This window comes from Cyanistes caeruleus, chromosome 18, assembly GCF_971803275.1.
Source record: "Cyanistes caeruleus chromosome 18, bCyaCae1.hap1.1, whole genome shotgun sequence".
Classification (NCBI taxonomy): Eukaryota; Metazoa; Chordata; class Aves; order Passeriformes; family Paridae; genus Cyanistes; species Cyanistes caeruleus.
This window is the reverse complement of record NC_141718.1, coordinates 150,932-164,437: the sequence shown is the minus strand read 5'-3', so window position 1 is coordinate 164,437 and position 13,506 is coordinate 150,932. Positions and strand designations below refer to the sequence as shown.

Genomic DNA, 13,506 nt, shown 5'->3' with positions numbered 1-13,506 from the left:
TTTCTGCCAAAATAAATGTCAAAGCTTCTACAAATTCATTCAAAACGCAAAATTCAGAATTTGACCATCTGTGTCTTGATAGACTCTTTATTCACAGAGAACATGCATCAGTGACTGGCAATGGTTAACCAGGGGAAGCCCTTGTTATTTAAGTTAGTTATGTCCTACATTCAATACCAAATACAGATTTTTTTTTTAAATTATATTTATAATTAGCAGGCTCTTAGGTTCTGTGAGATTAACTATCGTTTGCCTTGTTCCTGCTAAAATGAACAGAAATTTGGTGTAAGAAGAGAAGCAGCATTAAAGAAACATTGCATTGCTGAGAGAGAAACAATCAGAATAATGGACACAGGCTCTCTTATGAGTAGATAACTACACCAGATAAAACATGAGATAGAACTTACAGCCAGAGACTGTAATTACAGAAATACTGCTGGCACATTTAAAGCATAGTAGCTGCCAGAGAGATTGCTTACCAAAAATCCAAAATACAGAAGAAAATCCATTCCTGGGTGCTTTTTCTCCCTCTCCTAACATAATACTGTATCTAATCTAGGATTCTTAGGAGATTAGAGTTTTTAGAGCTGTCTTCTGGGGTGGCTAAACGCAATAAATATCCTTCAGAGTACAACTTGGTATTTCTGTCGCAGGATTTACTGCAGCTGGCTTTGCAGCCAAGGTATATTTTTCAGACATTTATTTGTTCTCTGCTCATCAATATTAAAAGATTGAGAGTGGTTAAATAAAACAAAGGAAAAACAGCCAAAAAATTTGTATGATTTAATTAAAGAAAGAAATCAAAGGGATGATAGCCAACAAAGGAAGCTTAAATGAAAAATTTAATACCTCTGGAAGTAACTCCCTGTGGAAGGTAATAAAGTAGCTGGCACTTGGGGCTCCTAGTGAAATGAATCATATCCTCACTGCACAACTCTTCCACAAGCGTCTGAATAAAATCACTGCTTCCCACAGCCGCAACTGCACCTTGTTTCAGGATTAATAATATTTCTCCAGTATTTATCTCATCTTTCTATTGATACACGAGACCTGTCTAGACTCTGTCTGCCAAAATTCTGGCTTCAATTTCCTCTTGATTCCTTAAGTCACTGATTACAGGAAAAACCCTGGGTTTTCACACTCTGGGGTGGAGACAGGCTGGGCTACTCTTGCTAATCCTCATCCAGGAAGCCTTTATAGGTTCATGATATTCAGTCATAGTTCTTAATTGGCTTGGATTAAAGGAAAAGGTAAATACTAATCTTACTCAAATTAGGCCATGGAAGCAAAAGTACAAGTTTTTAAAAGAATAGTGTTATACACATTAAAAACTGCATTTTTATGAATTTTTTCATTGACATCAAATAGGAATCTGATCAAAACCAATATTTTTTTTTTCTTGAGGTTTCACATTTTATTAATTAATACATATGCAATGATATTTACATTCCCAAAAGTCAGGGAAGCTATTGGAGACAACTGAAGAGTTAACATGCTACAAAAAAAGTTCTCAAGCAAAGCCAAAAGACAGAACCAAAGCTGTTGACAAGAAACAGAAATAAGTGAGAAAGCTTTTATTTCAGTTACTCCTGCCAGATTCCATTTGCAAATAAAATTGAAAGAGAATGCCTGAGAAAATCCATATTTCCTTGCCAAGTGCTTAATAAATCTTTGGTGAGAATTAATCTTAGATTGTATTCCTTATAATAGAGAAGCTGATTTTTAAAAAGTTTTTGCTACATTATGAAAGGATCTTTCTATGTTCTTCCCCCCGAGTTCTTGTGCATTTCTTTCTTATTTCTGCTATTCCATTTTAAACGTTTTTCTAATTATTATCTCCATTCAGGGTTATACAGTGGATATATCATTTCAGCTGTTGGCAAGCCAAGCTTTCAGTAAACAGTAAGAAAAAACTATATGGACATCTGGGTAAGAGTGCAGGTGGAAGAACCCAAAATCACCTGAAGAGAAGTTTCTCTATTAATTAGAAGTTAATTTAAAAACTGGAAGGCCACCTATATGGTACCAGTGCATTTCTTTTCCATGATTCTATGCTTCTAAAATAAATGTATGCTTAAAAAAATATTCAAGTCTTTACATGAGCAGAATACACACTTTTGCCTTGGACATAACTAATTATAGTGGAATTACACAAGCTTTTCTAAAATTCTCTAATTCAAATCAAATAAAGGAAAAAGATCATATTTACCATAATGAAAACCAAGTTCCAACAGCAATAAAAATCAGAATGTCTTCAATTCCACTCAGCACAAATTATCTTTCTTATTCTTCTCTACACCTGTTAAGTTTTGTTTAGGGTTTGGAGTCGCACTTTTCTTTCCAAAATCATATAACACTCTAGTTTCTGATCTCAATTTTTTTTTTTTTTTTTTATTTCTGTTACTAAAACCCACACAAATAATAAAGCAAAAATGCCCAGGAACAAGGGGCTCCTGGAAAGCAGCCTTAGAGCCCACCTTTCTAAACCAGCACCATGTGGGTTCCAGACCACACTTGATGGTGTTGGGTCATCACAGTGCCTTCTGCTCTTTGCAAGTGAAGGTGTTTTCATGCATCAATTAAGTGGAAAGAAACAGGAAAAAGGAATCTAATTGGATTAGATAAATTGTATAGCACTGGTTATATATTCTTTATCAAATCAACTGGAAAGTTGTTAGGCCTACAAATGCCAGTAGATCCACATAGATAATTTTATTCCTATTGGTTGCTTTTTCTCTGCTTGTTAATGCAGAACCTAGGGTTTACCACTGGAGTTAACCTTAGTTAGCTCTGGATGAAATGTAAGTTAAATCTCAAGATCAAATGGTTGTTGCAGGAAAACAATTTCTTTCCAACCATTCCTGTCTTGGATCTTCAAAACTTGATGTAAAAGAAAAATTAATTTCCTGAAATTCCTGAAATTAATTTCCTCTTGTTCCATTCTGTTAAAAGTGTTCCATTCAGAACAGTTGGATCTCAGAACTTCCTGAGCTACGTGATGCACACAACTGCTTTGGAATATTGACATCGTAAATAAATACATGACAGCAGCTTTTCTTCCTCTTCTTCAACTGCTTCTCTTCTTCCCTTTGAAAATGATAACTTTAATCTTCACAAACAAATCTGTCATTTCTAATCTCAGATGCACTGAGGTCACCTTATGCTGAATTTGAGCAATGTCAGGTCACTTTTTTTGTAGATGTCCATGAATCAATGAGTTAAGAGTTAAATAAATCTCAATACATCACACTAGAGAGCTGTAAATGTTCTTCCTGGCATCTTACTCCAAATCTGTAAGACATCACTTTCTGGGGAAAAAAGCCGCAAACAAATAAAAGTTGGAATATCAAGAATATTTTAAACGGGTATCTGAAACAAGGCATCAATACCTGTACAAAGATCTTTAAACCACAGCTGTGTTTTCTGAAGTGCAGCAAAAACTGACAGCTGCAAATAACCTATTAAACCACTCCAAGATGCACTTCAGCAGGGCACAGAGAGTAAATTCTGCAGTATCTTACAGACATTACTGAAACTGAAACTTAAAAATGTTTTGGTTGGCTGATGAAGGCAACTGTGCAGACACAAACACAGAGGTAGAAGCCGCACGTACACCTGCATCACACACAGCTCATTTTGTCTTCACCTCCTTGTGTCCCACACAGTAACCCATGTCACAGGGGTGTGTGAACATCCAGTTCGCGACCAAAGGCATCCAAACTGGAGTTTATTCCTCACTGTTGATTTTTGATGAGCATAAAAAATGAGGAAGGGGAGAAATTAGCTTGTTGACTATTTCTAATTTAAAATTAGACACTGCACAAGGGTCTAAAAAGGTTTGATTACAACATTTGATTAATTAACGTGCTTCCAGACGTGCTTCCATTTTTATGCAATTTATGGTTATTCTAGAATCCTGGTATTTTACAACTTTCTGTTGCAAAAGTTTCCCAATTAAAACAGAAAAAAATATAGTTCACTCACAGTGTAACACTCTTTAAGGGAATGTACAATTTAAATGTTATTGTTTCTTCCAAAATGGGTCTCTCTGAAATATATAGCAGTTGGGATATTTCAGGGGAGTAAGAAGAATATACATAACATGGTATTTGTAGCTAACAAACAATAGGACTCTGTTTTACATACAAAAACTGAGAAGGTTGCAGCAGAATTATGGGCAGTATTTTTAAAAGAATGCTCATAGTTAGAACCTTCCTCTGACATTAAATATTTCTCCTAGTAAAGAGCTGTGGGAACAATTTATCACAAGCTGCATGGTTTGCATATTAATGTTGCAATCACCAGAAATGCAGGCTATGTCTCAGCAAGGAGGGAATTTGGGGCTCAGGAACAGAAATTTAATGCCAGAGAAAAGCACTTTTTACACAGAGAATTGTGCTGGCTCCCATCAAGGGCACAAAGGCAGCAGCTGCCATTGCCTACTCAAGGGAGGACAGCAGCAGCCCGGCTGACCTGCAGAGAAGAGTTGTTCCTGCCGAGAATGGGATTGATCAGCACAGCACCTGGCAGTTTAGAGAACTCTTCAGTGCAGCAAGAGCTCAGCAGAGTGTGTGTGTGAATGCACACCCTCCACAGCTGTCCTCTGGAGGAAGGACATCACAGAACCCAGAGATCCACTCCTGGCTGGAATTAAACTGCCATAACTGCACCAGCCTCTCTGACAACCTTCACTGAGGCATTGGAAAGCCAACTCCATAAGACACAGTTCCTACCCTGCTCTTCACCAAAATTCCTTGCAAAGGCACTTTCCTGTGATACTGTGCAGCAAACAGACCCGTGGTATTCATATTTTTAATGAATACTTTTAATTTTAATTCATGTTTTTAATGGAATTAGGGATTCCAAATGCTTGAAATAAGTGATTGTCAAAGTCCTCATCATCTTGCTGCAGTTTTTACAGCCTGGCCAGCTGAATTTCTGTGGGGTTGGTTTTGTGAATTAATCGGACTCTGGATATTGTACAGACAAAAATGCAAATTCAGATCTCACAAACTAGAAATGAATTAACAAGCTATTACAAAAGTCTTAATAAAAGGAAAGCAAGAAAGGAAGAAAGAGGGAGTCAGAGAACACAGTAACATGGAGAGCCCTTCTCTAGAGATAAGGTAGCCCCATTCAGGAAACACATTCTCCACTCAATTGCAACAGCTTTTTGTGTTGGTTAGGATTTTTCCACAGACAAAAAAGAATTTTTCTTTCCCATGGCTCTCCCATTTCATGTTGTGCTCAATGCCATCTTAACTGCTATGTGGAGAGAATTGATTTTCATTCACAAATTGTGATCTGCTTTTGAGAGTATAACGTGAGCTAAGATCCCGAGCAAATGAGCCATGTGCATGTGAAAACAGAATTCAAGAGAGGAATAGAGAAGAATAAAGACAAGAGCAAAATAAAGAGTCTCGTGCATTACATCACTTGGGTAAGGGTATCCTCATAGTAATGTTAGATGCTGAAATGACAATAAATGGATTGCTAATTTTAGCTTCTAGTTGCCTACCTCCTCATTACAATTCTATCAAAAAAACCAACAGAATTTCTTTACAGGACATTATTGAAAAGCTAATAGAGAAATAAAGTTACTGCCAGTCAGTGCAAAACTCTAGTGTATAGAAAAACTAAGCATAAAAATTTGTCTTTTTAACAGCTAAAACCAGCAAGAAATAACTATAAAAATCTCAGTATAGTTTTTGCATTTTACAACTGGAGTTCACAACTGATATTCTTGTGCTTTGTACTATGCTCACACCTTACCCAAAACTTCCCAGAAGACAGGCTCAGCTCAGGTGTAACATTGCCACGTAAAGTTAATGCAGGGAGTTTTTAAAGGCTTCCACAGATGCTCCCATTTACTTCTTCATGGGCAGCGTCCTACTGCAGAATAATCACAAATTAAATGATTGATATAGAACAAAGACATCTGTTGTTTTGTAGCTCATAAGATCCTCCCACTTCTCCTAGGGAACATTTACCTAATTCTTCTCTTCTGTATGCATGAACTATGGGAATCAGAAGGAATCTTTCACCAGCAGGAATCAATTACACCAATGGGGTTTGATTTATTCCTCGTTATTTATAATAAACTTTAACCTGTCAAATCCCTGCAGTTGTATTTTACACAATTTATAAACACCATGTGTTATGTGTTAGAAGATTTAATTCTTATTAGCATATGGAAACATGAAAGGTGCAAATATCGGGACTAATTTGGCAAAGCACTTCAGTGCATATTTAATGGTAAGCATATGAGTAACCCCATTACAGCTGGATTTCAAATTAAGTACATTTTAAAGTATTTTGCTGGAAGCAATTCTCCAATCAGTGTCCTAGAACCAGCTGAGACAAATGAACTATTCCTTCTTCATGAAAGGGTCAGTGAGACAAAGGGAAAAGTATGTAATTGGATTTAGAGTAGAAAAGAGGTACATTTTTGTGATACAAAGCATCATTTGCTTTCACTGTTACAGTGTTTGTGAGATACACTGGTCACTCCAAGTATTTTTATATCTTGCAGCTTTTATTCCGGCTTTTATTTCATTCTCTTTAGGGGTTTGTTGTTGTTGTTTGGTTTGGGTTGTTTTGGTTTTTTTAATATTCACATCCTCTTGTTACTTATCTGGTCTTCTTTATATATTCCTCACATATCCTTCACTTACTCTTCCACCCTGCTCTTCCAGAGAGCAAGACGAAAAAAATACAGTGTAAAAATTTGCACCGTTCCAGGCCCTCAGCTCCTAAGCTTTGGTATATGAGTTTTGTTTGTTAAATGCCTCAGGCTCATTATATTTGCTTCTCTTTATTGATTCTGGGTTCCTGACAGGTACAGATTATAGAAGATGGCCCAAGATGTAGCTCCCCTATATTTGGAATTTTGTGGCTGCTGTAAGAGTTTTCTCATTTGCACTTTCTGCATGTTCTGTGGATGTTTCCTAAACACAGGTTTCACCCTAGTATTAAAGACTAATATTCTTTTCTGTAGGTCCCATTTCCCTGGAATCTGAACCTTTCTTCTAGGATCTAAACAATAACCTTCACTGAGACAGCATCAACTGCTTCCTGTGTTTGGGGAGCTGAGGATGGGCAGCAGGCACCAGCAGGAACTGAGACAAAGCAAGTGTCCTGCAGCAATGTCCTACACAGGGATGGCAAAATGTGATGTGTACAGGTTGAAAACTCTCACTGGAAAAGAGGGGAGTGTTCATTCCAGCCACCTGCAGCTACCTCACCTGTGCACCTACAATATATTCCTGAGGCAGAAGTTGTGGCTCTTGCATTTGCAGTGGCCTTCAAACACGGTGTTGAATTTCCTGCACCCCTTGGTGCTCCAAATCTCAGTTAAATCCTGGGTGGAAGAAGGAAAGCTGCATGTGAAAAGGACTGTACTTGGCATTGTACTGTATTTGTTGGGAATGGAGTGAGAGGGATGGAAACCAAGGAACTGGTCATGCCCTGTGCCTTTGTAGCAAGTGCAGAATTGAAATGCCATGGACATTCAGTGTGAGGAAATTTCATTGGGAGCCTCTTGGAACAAGCACAGAATCTTTCAACACGCTGAAATGCAGCCTGTACCAAAACTCCTGCACTGCTTAGGTTCTTACAAGGAGTAAAAAAATACATCAGCATGTCAGTCATAATGTAATCTCTTGTCTTGGATCTGAAAAAACAGATAAAATCCTCAGTAGAGCTGGATCTCAGGAGCAAATGCACTCTTCCTCCTTTCTTCATCAGTGACTTAGTTTGTTTTAGTCCCATAAATTTTGTCACAGCAACTTTATTAACTCTTTCTGAAACAGAAAAAATATGATAATTTAATTTCAAAATAAATTAGAGCATTTATGTAATTAAGTGATTTTCAAGAAGGATCTCTCAAATAAGCCAAAACCATATTAACAGCAGCAGCTAAATTAGACTTGACTTCATTTTTGTTTCATTTTAAGCTTGGTGACCCATCTGGGCAGCTGACTTGTAAGATCTGAAATTTGATCAGCTGAACTTAGGAAGGGTTAATGTTCTTTTCTTGTATTCCAGAGACTTATTTGCATGGATTTCTTGCTTTCTGTTTTTCTGCCCTTTCAAATATTACTTAGAAATTATAAGCACAGGATACACAGATGGCAAAAGTCAGAGATTTTCTATTCTCTCAGGAAGACACAGGTGTGGCATCAAATGAAAAACTCCACCAAGAGATAATATTGTCTCTAAAAGGATTCATAAATAGGTTATTAAAAAGACGAAGACATCATTGGCATAGTAATACTGCAGGTCATATGCAGATCTTTTCTTTAAAAGAAATACTACACCCACACTCACTTTCACATTGGTATCGTAGAAAATACCTGCTTTATCTTTCATGGGGAAATCAGACGTGAATTAAGCAGCTCTGCCTGTGCTCCAGTACTCTGAGGCAATGCATTGGAATCTATCTGAATGGGAGTGCTACTTGATGTTTCAAAATTTATGAAGGAATACTTCTTTCTTTCAATTTCTTCTTCCCATCCTTTCTCCCTGTGCAGAGTAGGGAGGTGAATAACCCTGATCTGGGGTGTTGATGTATTACCACACATTAGGACAGTGATCAGAGCAGAGGGCACATCGTAGCTGTGCTGAATTTTAGCCATTACAAGTAGTTTACTCTCAGTTTTAATGAGCAGATTCATGTCCCCATACTATTATCCTGGTATAAAGGCCTGAACATAAGCAAACAAAAGATAAAGACACAAAGTGCAATCAAAACTCAGCAGTTTGAAGCAGCCAGCCTGCCTTGTTTTCCATTGCAATTTATTTTATTGCCCTGTGTACTAACAGTAAACCACAGCATCATTCAGCTGAAAGAGTGAATCTGGGATCTGTTCTGCTCTCAATGTTGTCCCCAGTGCACTGCAATTACAGAAACACCTGGTTTGAATAACTTCTCTACATTCTGCTGTAAAAATTCAGTGCCCAACAGACCAAATTCCACCTCAGCCTGCAATATAAATAATGTATGTATAAAGCACTCAGATTTGTACAGGGCTGTGGACTTCTCCCCTGTTCCCTCAATTACCATATCCTTTGTGGAGCTAATTAAAAGAGAAAATAAGATTTGCTAAACTTTTTCTGACATTGTATGCAATAAGCATTTTATAAAAGAGATTGATTTGGAGGCTGGCCAAACCCTACCTGTTCTGGAGATCAGCTTGGAATTGTTTTCTGGGAATCTGATTGCCCTCATTGCTGACATAAAGCATCTCAGCATATCACCTTCCATCACTTGATGGCATCAGCACCTGTTTTGCAGGTATTTCTGAAAAATAAATGTGTTTTAATATTTCTCCACTGCCTTCTTATTTTTGTGGTGTTCATTTTTCTGAACACATTTTACCCAATGCTCATTTTGTGCCTCTCCTATCAGTGATTTATATTTGCAGAACATTGTCAGCAAAATATATTCATATGTTAACATTGTAACACGCACACAGACACAGAGTACAACAAAGATTTTTAAATGTACCTACAGCAACCCCAGAATGAAGAGTTTGCCAAATGCTTCCAGATTGGCTATTCAGAAATCAGCCTGCACAAGTTTTACAAGTTTGGAAATCTTGAATTATGCTGAGAGCCTTGTCATGTCACTACACTGACCGGAACAGAAGGTTATTTCCTGCTGGGGCTATCAGAAAGTTCGATAAATGTCCTAATCTGCATATGCAGCTATTTCACCTGGAGCTTCTACTATGCTTAGGTCTATAAACCTCAGGGTGCTCATCACTACAAAAAATTACTTTCTAGTCACCATGAAGTTCTTCAGCCCCTTTGTAAGTATTTTCACGCTTCTGAGGCGACAAAAATATATATCATACACACACCATAACCTAGAAATTGGATCACAGGGTACTGGACCAAGACTAGAAGCTATTAACAGCAGCAATGGAAAAGTTTAGTCATGCTGCTTTACTTCCCCTCTCACCTTACCTTTAAGAATTTGCTCCATGGTCAGGAAAACTTCCTCTTGGCATGTGTACAGCAAATATGTGAAGCAGTGCTCAGAACCGCAGCCTTGCAAATATTGCTTGGCTGAGCTTATGAATTTCCCTCTTCAGGAGCACCCACTAATCTGCAAACAGAAACTCCTGTGTCCTCTTGAAGGAGAGCACTAATAAAAGGCAACAAATCCCACCTTCCATATTTGAGAGGAAGGTTTTAAAGACCAACAATTTCATAGTCATGGTAATCCCTAGTTATTTACATGGGAGTAGAAATATATCCATGCAAAGTGATTCTAGTGTTATACTTACACAAACATTTTCCATTTTAGAAATTTTCATGAAAGGAAAAAATTGACACCTCTTAGTGCAGACTTGGTCTAAACAGTGCTCCTTGCTGCACTGTATAAACCAAAAATCTATTAGTTATTTTATAGAAACAATCATTTTCTAAACCTTATTTGGTTTCTGTTGGAGGCCAAAGAATTGGTACATTTCTTGTTTCCTGTTCATGTGAGTGCTAAATCTCCTCTGGTTCAGATGCTTTACATACATGTTATTCCTAATCCTGGCAACAATTCTGGTTCTTAGAAAAGTACCAGAATAATGCAGAAAAAATATTCTTTTCAGAATGAACAGAAACCACAGACTTGAGAAGATTTATTTCTAAAGTTCCAATAAAAGTAACAAAGTCTTCCTAGAAAAAAAATCCCACTTTAAGAACAAATATCATAAAAATCATAGAGAAAGATGCAAGAAACACAAAAGAACAGGGTAATGAAAATATTTTTTAAATCCTTTCTTATTTTCTCCTTTCAGTTGTAGCTTAGCTCATTACATGAGTCTTTGCAAAACCGAAAATTCTCTGCCCAAAGAAGTGGGACATTTAAATTAATGTGAACCAACTTCTGTTAAATATGTCACTTGGGAAAAGGTTGAGCATATTTGTTATATGGATGCAAAAATTTCCAGTTTTTCATCTTACTGATTTACTATGTGCATGCAAAAAAGAAATGTAGGGTTTTTTTACTGTTATTCATTGCCTCCTTCACCAGTGCTATTACTCTTTTTAATTACCAATTAGATGGATTTATTCTGATCATCTAAAGCCAAAAAAATTCAATGTGCTCCAGAATTTTCTCACATTTAATTATTTTTTTACTACATTTAATTTTTTTACTTCTATTGTAATTCCTTAAAGAGCCCATTTTTCCTCTGAGGAGGTGAGAGAACAAGCCCACAATTTGAAGTGCCTTATATAATAGCTCCTGCTGGAGAAATACATCTGGGACCAAATTCTTAGCTGTTGTATTCCATGGATTAAAAATTACTCTGAGCATTTAGTTTTCTAAAAGATGGGACTGGGCACAGAGAGGTAAAAGAAAACTGACATTATTATGTAAACTGACATTTAGCTTGGGTGGAAGTTAATGAGCTCCATCCTGTCAAAGCCTGAAATTGCCTGGGAGCTTTCCTAGAAGATGCTTCAACAAATGAATATGAATTATTTTGCAGCAAAATAAAGCATGAGTAGAAATTTACTCCGACTCCTTCTGAGATGGGCAGTAGGGAGGATAGGGATACATCAGGCCTGGCACATGGAAGCAAAGCAAGAGCTGTGGCTGTTACAGGTACCACAGAAGCCAGTGAAATGGAAGACTGGACCGTCTCTTTGACATGAGTTCATTCAGGTAGCAACCTGAATGAACACCTATTTCCAGTCTAGGAAACGAGCCACAGCATGGAGACACAAATGTCACAGACCACAGTCTCTGTTTGAACACCTCCATCCAGTTCAGAGAGAACTGTGTGTTACATGTGAAGTACCAGCTTTTCTATTGTATTTGATTTTGGGTGACAAATGTATCTGCTGTAAAAATGCTTTCTGACTAATGAATGGACAAGAGATACAATCTTTATAGTAAAATCATTAAAGAGAATGATTGCAGCCTGAGTCGTCCTCCATCTCTTTAGCAGCACTCTGAAAGAACAATGCAGTCCTGAAAGTCTCATTATTCAGCATAGCAGTGTGGTGGAAAAGGTCTTTAATGCCCTGGAGAACTGAGTGGCCTGGAATGCCCCAGTGGGAAGGCTGTTGATGCTTGAACTTTTGCACCCAAGTTTTTTTCACTCACTATTATCTGAACCCTTGCAAAAGGCTGATCTCATAAATGCTGGTTTCTGTGCAGTACTAATAAGAGATTCTGTGTTCTGACAGGACTGTCAGTATGGAATTGATAAGCATGCTTTTGAAAGAGGTCCCCAAAAATGAAATGACAACACTCTTCTGTTTCATCCAGAGACCTTCATGGATTTCTACCACAGGCTGCCACAGAGCTGTTGTTAACCTAACCATTAGCAAAGGGAAGTTTCCCAGATGCAACAGGTAAATAGCTCCTTCTGAGCCACACAGTGCTGACATCTCCTCAGAAATGACATTTCTAAAGCCCAGCTTCCTACTGCACAGAAGCCTTCCAGTTGTAAAAGAAAGGGAAGATGCTTTCAGGAGAGGAGCAATACTTTGTGACAACCTTCTCAACCTCATAAAAGCACATGCTGGAATCTGACAGGTCCCTTTCGTTTCCTTGGGCGGAGAAGACGCCTGTCTCATTCTATTCCTTTTTCAGTACTGTTGCTTTTAAAGTGACAAATGAATAAATAAGCAACATCTGGGTTGCAGAGCAGCCATCTGGGAAAATATTGGAAGTGTAGAAGGGTCCCCAGAGAATGCTCAAGAGACAGAGAATGGAAAATAACCTGCAGATGCACTCACCAGAGCAAGGGGCTCCAGCTTCCCTACCGTGGGCATGGCAAGGAGCCCATCCCTCACCTGGACTGACAGTCATCCTTCCCTGCTAGAATGGATTAAAGGTTTGAGGAAATTCCAAGGGCATCTGCTAGGGAGGAAGAGACTTTTTGTGTTTCTCTGTCTAGTTATGCGTGTCATAAATGCACGTGTGTCACAGATTACTAGTATTGACAACTTGTATTATCATGTTGTGTTTAGAGAGCTGTGATGGACACCCTGGGGTCTGCAGAGCTCCTGCTCCCCAGGGCTTGCTCCCCGTGCTGCTGTCAGTGCCCAGGGAGCAGAGCTGTGCTGCAGGCCAGGCTGTGGCTGCCCACAGCTGCTCCCTCTGCAGAGCTTCCCGGCTGGCAGTGAGCAGCCTGCGCCCCACAGCCTTTGGCAGAAGCAGCTGCACTTTGCCCACCACTACCTCCCTTAGTTACCAGCTAACCACAGCCAAGCCTGTTCAAGAAAAAAAAATCTATTTTTTAACTCACAGGTATCATTTAAAACCAAGCACAACCCTTACTAGTCTGAGACTTCTAGAACCTTGGCAGATGTTGCCCATGTTTCTATAGTTGAAGAATCATGCTCTTACTAAGAGGGGGTTCTGTACCTCTAGTCTTGTTGAATATGCCTCACATTGGCATTTAATTGTATTTGAGCGCTTGAAATTAATATGCCTTATTTACAATTAAAGTGCTGGCATCCTTCATAAACAGGGTATTAACTTTAATT

At 38.3% G+C, this 13,506-nt stretch overlaps 2 long non-coding RNA genes across 4 annotated transcripts; one reads left to right on the top strand and one right to left on the bottom strand.

The window, feature by feature from the left end:
- Window positions 1-1,388: 1,388 nt before the first annotated feature.
- On the bottom strand, window positions 1,389-12,476 carry LOC111936328 (uncharacterized). 2 transcript variants are annotated; one of them, XR_015277852.1, is made up of 5 exons: window positions 9,970-12,476; window positions 9,178-9,301; window positions 7,245-7,802; window positions 5,773-5,892; window positions 1,389-3,308 (listed from the first exon to the last, which is right to left on the bottom strand). It is a non-coding gene; the product is annotated as an uncharacterized LOC111936328 (long non-coding RNA). The 2 variants fall into 2 exon arrangements; XR_002868098.2 differs by lacking the exons at window positions 1,389-3,308; window positions 5,773-5,892 and having other exon boundaries at window positions 6,390-7,802.
- Window positions 6,335-9,146, top strand: LOC147649861 (uncharacterized). Of its 2 annotated transcripts, none has more exons than XR_015277854.1 (3): window positions 6,335-6,440; window positions 6,839-6,900; window positions 6,998-9,146. It is a non-coding gene; the product is annotated as an uncharacterized LOC147649861 (long non-coding RNA). The 2 variants fall into 2 exon arrangements; XR_015277853.1 differs by lacking the exon at window positions 6,335-6,440 and adding an exon at window positions 6,443-6,762 and having other exon boundaries at window positions 6,978-9,146.
- Window positions 12,477-13,506: the final 1,030 nt, after the last annotated feature.